Below are 6,033 nucleotides of genomic sequence, written 5' to 3'. Positions count from 1 at the left end.
ATGTATCCATAACTACTCAACAGGATTTTGACCTCTGTTACTAATGTTTTGTTGATCAAAGGGACAAAATGCTGCACATTTGGGATACTGTAATTCTTCTGTCTTGCAAACCAAGGCTAAATTGAGATTTACTACAGCTTCCCATTTTCCTGAGGGACCTTCCCAATGGAATAGGAAAGAGAAACCACTTTCTTGCCCTCTGAAGGTGTTCTTTGCATTTATTTTTCCCTCTGCTCCTTCACATTCCCTTGGCAGTAACAAACATTAGATGACAAAAACATCCATCTTGAGTGATATCATATTGCTTTACATGGTGGTAGTGGGGAGGGGGACTGCTTTCATTATTTTGCATAATACATCTTATTTGATTATTAAAGGGAAAGAAAAGGAAAATGTAATGGCCAAATAAAGGAACTGATCTGGTGGGACAAGTAGGGTTTTTGGAATGAGAAAGTCAAAGCTGAAAGGGGGTACAATGAAGTTGGGGAAAGTATTAATTAGATATTCCAGATTATAGGTACTGGATATTAAATTGCTTTGTTAAAGCCATTGCATGGGGAGGAGGGAGGAGAGGGGTGTTGAAAAGTTTGTGGTGTAATAATGGTAATATTTAGTAAGGATTTATTATATGTGTTATGTGGTATTATGGAACATAAAACCAATAAATAAAGTATTTTTAAAAATTCTTTCACAATTACACAGACAATTCTATCAGAATTTTGCTCTTGGTAGAATAGACTCCTGATATACATGCAGCAAACAATACAGAGAGAAAGAGCAAGAGCCTGAGCAGCGGGGAAGGTTCATCCAGAAGGGGAAAACATCTCAGGAGGTATAGAATTTCCAGTTGTTTTTGTTTTGATTTTATTTGCATATTCCCAGGTTTGCATCCAAACTCTTGAAATATCTTGGATTTACCTCTCTTTCCATCTCTTATGTTCTTCCTCCTTCCACTGATCACACATATTTAGACTCATGCAACATTTTAGAAATCCAAATGCAACATTTCAGACATTCATAGAAATTCACTAAGCTGCCTTTATGCAGGAATTATAGTCAAAGTCCTAACATGCTTTAGCAATATTATACTAGTGAAACATTAGGATCATGTTGTTTTTCTGCAAACATTCCTCTTTCCTTCACTTTATCTCTGTTTAATCTGTATCCTGGAAGCAACAGCTGTGTTTCCTGGTTGTAGCCATCTTAGCATCACTCAAGTTATGGATGATCTCAGCATATCAGTATATTCATTCTTAAAAGTAACATCTGCAACAGGATGAAACACTATACTTTATTCTCCTGAAAACTTGTGTGTTTCATCCTGAGATAACCCAACATGGTTGTACCTGAGCTATGGTTTTCAGCATTTACCATAAAAAGGTATTCTTCCTCATTACTTCTAAGATGTCACAAATTTGTAGATTTCACTGATACACGTCTCATTCCCAGAACATTAAAATGTTATGAGATTCACCTATAGAATAAAGACCAATTTACTTAACTCTTCTGGCTTGTTACAAGCTTTGGTGAGATTCTCTACTGTGGTCTATGTTATGTAACTACATATATTCAGCTACATAGTATAGATGTTAAAAAACCCTGTTAGTGAATTGTGAAGATGCGTGATAGGCTAGAATTCACTTGGAGACACCAGCAAGAGTGTTTCACTGCACACTGGAAAATGCCCATGTGCATTGGTGTCTGTTGTGCACTGACGGTGCTCAATGTACATTGAACCCAATGCATATTGGTCCCAATGTGCATTAATCACTTCACTGGTACTGGCTTCATAGTAATGTCAGGGGAGCTCCTTGTTGCATATGGACATTATAGAATTGCTGAATTCTATTTCCCACAGATGTAAGTCCATTTCCAAGGACATAAGCCCCCAAGTGAATTCCAGACTATGTGAGTGATGCTAAGGATCATGACTGTATTTGCAAAGAAGTGGTTGCCCACCTGATTCACTATAAGCATGGATCATCATGTTGATTCACCACATTTTTGCCATGTTTGTACAAGCCTCTTGGAAAGTAGACTGAGAGAAGGAATGCTACAAGTCCTAATTTGTGGTCATGTTAAAGCAAGCAGATGAATGTTTCACAGATGCTATGATGAACCAGAGAAGTGTTTTCTATCTTGTAACAAATCTGAATGGCCTTACCATGTACTTTGAGAGAGAAATATGTATAAGCAACCATAACACGTACTCCCAATTTTGAACACCTTTGATTGGAATGAGACTGGATTTTCAAGTTCATTTTAAACAAGACAGCACCACTGGCTGGTGACTTTTACTTGTCATTTTTGCTTAGGTTACATTTCATATATTTCCCAGCAAGGGGAGATGTTAAGAAAATAATCAGAAGTCCTGATAAACTGATTTCGGCCATCTGAAAATACAGTTTTTTGTATTACAGCATTTAAAAAATAATAATATTTTGTCCTCAACTTTATCAGCTCCTTCAGGATATTTTGTTTTAGGATGTTTTATCTTAAAATATTTTGTTCAAAACTTTTTTCAGCTCTGCTTTTTAATATCTGTGTCACTGACTGCTGCATTATAAAAGTGATGGTAACATGCATGGTTTAATACAATACTACAAAATATGGTTAAAGCGTAATCTGCAGAATAAGTATGAGGTTAATTGGTTTTGGCTATTTGGAGGAGTATCTTTCTCAAGTATGTTTTTAATAAAATATAAAATAGTTAAATACTGAACTACAGCATGTATTAGATGCTGTTCTATAACTTAGATAAATTACAATGGTAATAGAGAAACTGGTGGTTTTCTAGTAGTCAGTAGGAAATAATATTCTCTTTTTTTGCTGATTGCTGCTTTTGAAATAAATGCCTGTCCTGCCTCACCAGCCTGCACCTTCCAGATTTGTTGAATTGTAATTACCATCATCCTAAACAGCATGGCAAATGGTCATAGTGACCACAAACAGTAGTTTTAGTCCAACACATCTAAAAGAAACATATCTAGGGGTAGCCATGTTGAGGAAGGTGCTGTAGCTTTCTTAATATCCCTCACAAAGCACCTACTTATCAGAAGCTGGATTTTTTTTTTTTTGGTTTACCAAAAAAATCATACTGATAAATGTAGGGTCCAAACAGACAGGCCAAAATAAAGCTGCTTTGGGTCACTTTTGTATGCTGTTTAAATGATGTATGCATCCTAAGAGGCCAGGAGCCACGCCAAAGCCATGTTCTAGTCCTAAGGACTGTCTAGAGTGTAACTTTGCTGCAGCTTCTGGCCTCTTAAATTTAAACAGCATACCTCCAAAGTGACCCGAAGCAGCTTTAATCTGGCCTGCTGTTTGGGCCCGTAATTACCAAAGGTTTTTTGGAGAAGCCATGACAGTTCCCATATTTCAAACTGACCTTACTTTGTAGTGCATATGTGATTGTAGACACAAAGGGATTTAAGTAACTCAGCCATGAGCTCATTTACTATTACTGAACAAATCATTTTTCTTTTTAACCCCTCCCACCTGAGGCTATATCCACCAGCAACTGTAGTATTAAATTGGAATGTGTATGCGTTTGCCTTCAGTTCGTTTCTGACTTTTGGCAACCCTAAGGCAAACATATCAGGGGGTTTTCCTGGTAAAATTGTTCAGAGTGGGTTTGCCTTTACCTTCCTTTGGGGCTGATGGGTATTTTTTATTTATTTTTGGTATTAATACCCCACCCTTCAGCGCTAAAGGCTATCAGGTTGAAAACCTATTTTTTCGAGCAGGCCTACCCCTGACTCTTTTGCCCCCAGAATGCTCTCCTCTCCTCCCCCCCCCCCCTTTGTTGGCCAGCATTGTCAACCTGGCATGAGTTTTAATGTTTTTATTACAGTGTTTTAATGGGTTTTTGTATCATTGTTTTTCTTGTATTATTGTATGGTTTTGTTGTACACTGCCCTGATTTCAAGAAGGGCGGTATATAAATAAAGTTTTTATTATTATTATTATTATTATTATTATTATTATCAGGGCGGCAAGGTCATCCAGTGGGTTTCCATGGCTGAGTGGGGATTTGAACTCTGGCAGCCAGAGTTGTGGTCCAGTGCTCAAACCACTAAGCCATGCTGGCTCTCCTGGAATACTATGAATGTAGTCTATATTGTCTTGGGTTTAATGCCACAGTAGATGTTCTGTAGAGTTCACACAAACTAGTTTGTTTAAACTAAAGCCAGAACTTCAAAAGTAACTTGTTTTGACTATAATGTATAGGTTCTGCTAGGCAGCTTGGCCACTCGTCATGCTTATTAGGTGATTATGTTCCAAAATCAACTTTTCAAGTGCTAACTAAAACTAAAGATGACATAAAGTTAGGGAAAAGCTGTAACAGAGATAGGAGAGTCAGCTGGTGGTGTGGGCAGCAGAAATGAATAGGATTTTGGGGAATTATGACTGACTAGATAGTTCAGAGGTTAATGTGTGATCTAGTTTTATATTAATAAATTTCTACTAGTTTATTTTTTACAACTATGTCTGGCTGTTCCAATTAAGTTTTAAAAGAGAGCCTGGTCATGCTTACCACAGTGAACCCACAGAACAACCACTGCTCCAGATAGGGATCACCTTGAGACTCAAGTACCCGATCCAGGGAGGGATCTTGTAAGGAAAATGGGCAAGGTGAATAACAGGAGCCCAAGGTTTTGGAACTGTGAGACCACTTTGTTCAGAATAAAGTAGCAGTGGGGAATGTGGATGTATCTTCTGTGTTCCAAATGCATGTAGAACTCATATTTTTCTATGGGAATTTGCATGGCAAGAATTATTCCCTTGCATGTTACAAAAAGGGTAAAATGCAAACGTGGCAATAACATATGCACCCAGTTTGCCTGATCTCACACATGTAACCCCTTTTTGCCACTTCTCAAAACACAAGAAGCAACATCTAGCAATCTAAGGCACATACGTGTTTATCTTACTGAATGAAGAGACTTTGGAGCTGACTGAGATAGGGAGAAGTGTCCCAATTAATCTGCTTCATTCAACAAAGATCTATGGCAATTTAACAAGCACTGGAGTGTTTCAAACCCGTAATGGCATTTTAATTGATGTGTAATCTACCTTTTGAAAGTGACAAGAAATCTTGGGTACCTTACTCTCTGCCAGATACTGTCGTTCAAGTAGCTGCTGCCTCCTACACTCAAACTTTGAGATTTCCACTGAGTGCTGTTTACAGAAACAATATGGCTAACTCATTCTGATAAAGCAGACACATATGCATGCTGTGTTGGAACCAGGAAAAACCGTATAATATAGTATATTCAGTGCTGCTACATTCTCTCTCCTCTGTCTTCCTTTTTTGATCTATTATGTTACATCCACAGATGAGATCATATAGCCAAGCAGCTCGACTCCAATTTATATTTTAAATCAATGTTTACATGTGTTTTTAAAAAGTGCTTAGATCTAATGGTTGCTCTCAGGAAACAACTGCACTTTATTCTCCAGTATGATGTAATCAGCCCAGCACCTTCATACTTGACATGTTAAACCACATTTGGGGGCATTCCTTTCAAAAAATCTAGTTAAAATGCATCTTGTCAATGACTGAAGAGAGATAATATTGGTTGCAAAGTACTTTTAGATAAGCTGGGATGAAAGTGCTGTGTGAAATGTAATAGTATAACACCTTTGATGAATCTTTGTGAAAAAAGTGTCAAGGTCCTGTAAATAAGACCCACCGACTTTCCATTTTTATAGGTTATGAACTGCAAATGGCTATCCTTCCTTCCTTTCCATCTAGATTTCTCTTTTTATGGTTTATTGCTTCATCATCAGGACTTCCTGATCAATTTACAAGCAAGTGAGTAAACAAAATTTGATGGCTTCATTATAATCTATAATTCCGCACAGGAAACAATGATGGCTGATATGAGTGAGTCAGGTGATGCATGGGAGTGGCATTGTCCAGCTGCTCTTTATGTTCCCAGTTGGGTTTTGTTAACAACAGTTTCTTATAGTAAGATCAGGTTTCAGGCTGAGCCTTGTTGACACACCTGGAGGAAGTATTTCTACTAG

Source organism: Sceloporus occidentalis, unplaced genomic scaffold (genome assembly GCF_023333645.1).
Source record: "Sceloporus occidentalis isolate IW3139 unplaced genomic scaffold, rSceOcc1.0.p SCAF_3, whole genome shotgun sequence".
NCBI classification, from domain to species: domain Eukaryota; kingdom Metazoa; phylum Chordata; class Lepidosauria; order Squamata; family Phrynosomatidae; genus Sceloporus; species Sceloporus occidentalis.
The sequence above is the reverse complement of the archived record's forward strand: the minus strand, read 5'-3'. Positions refer to the sequence as shown.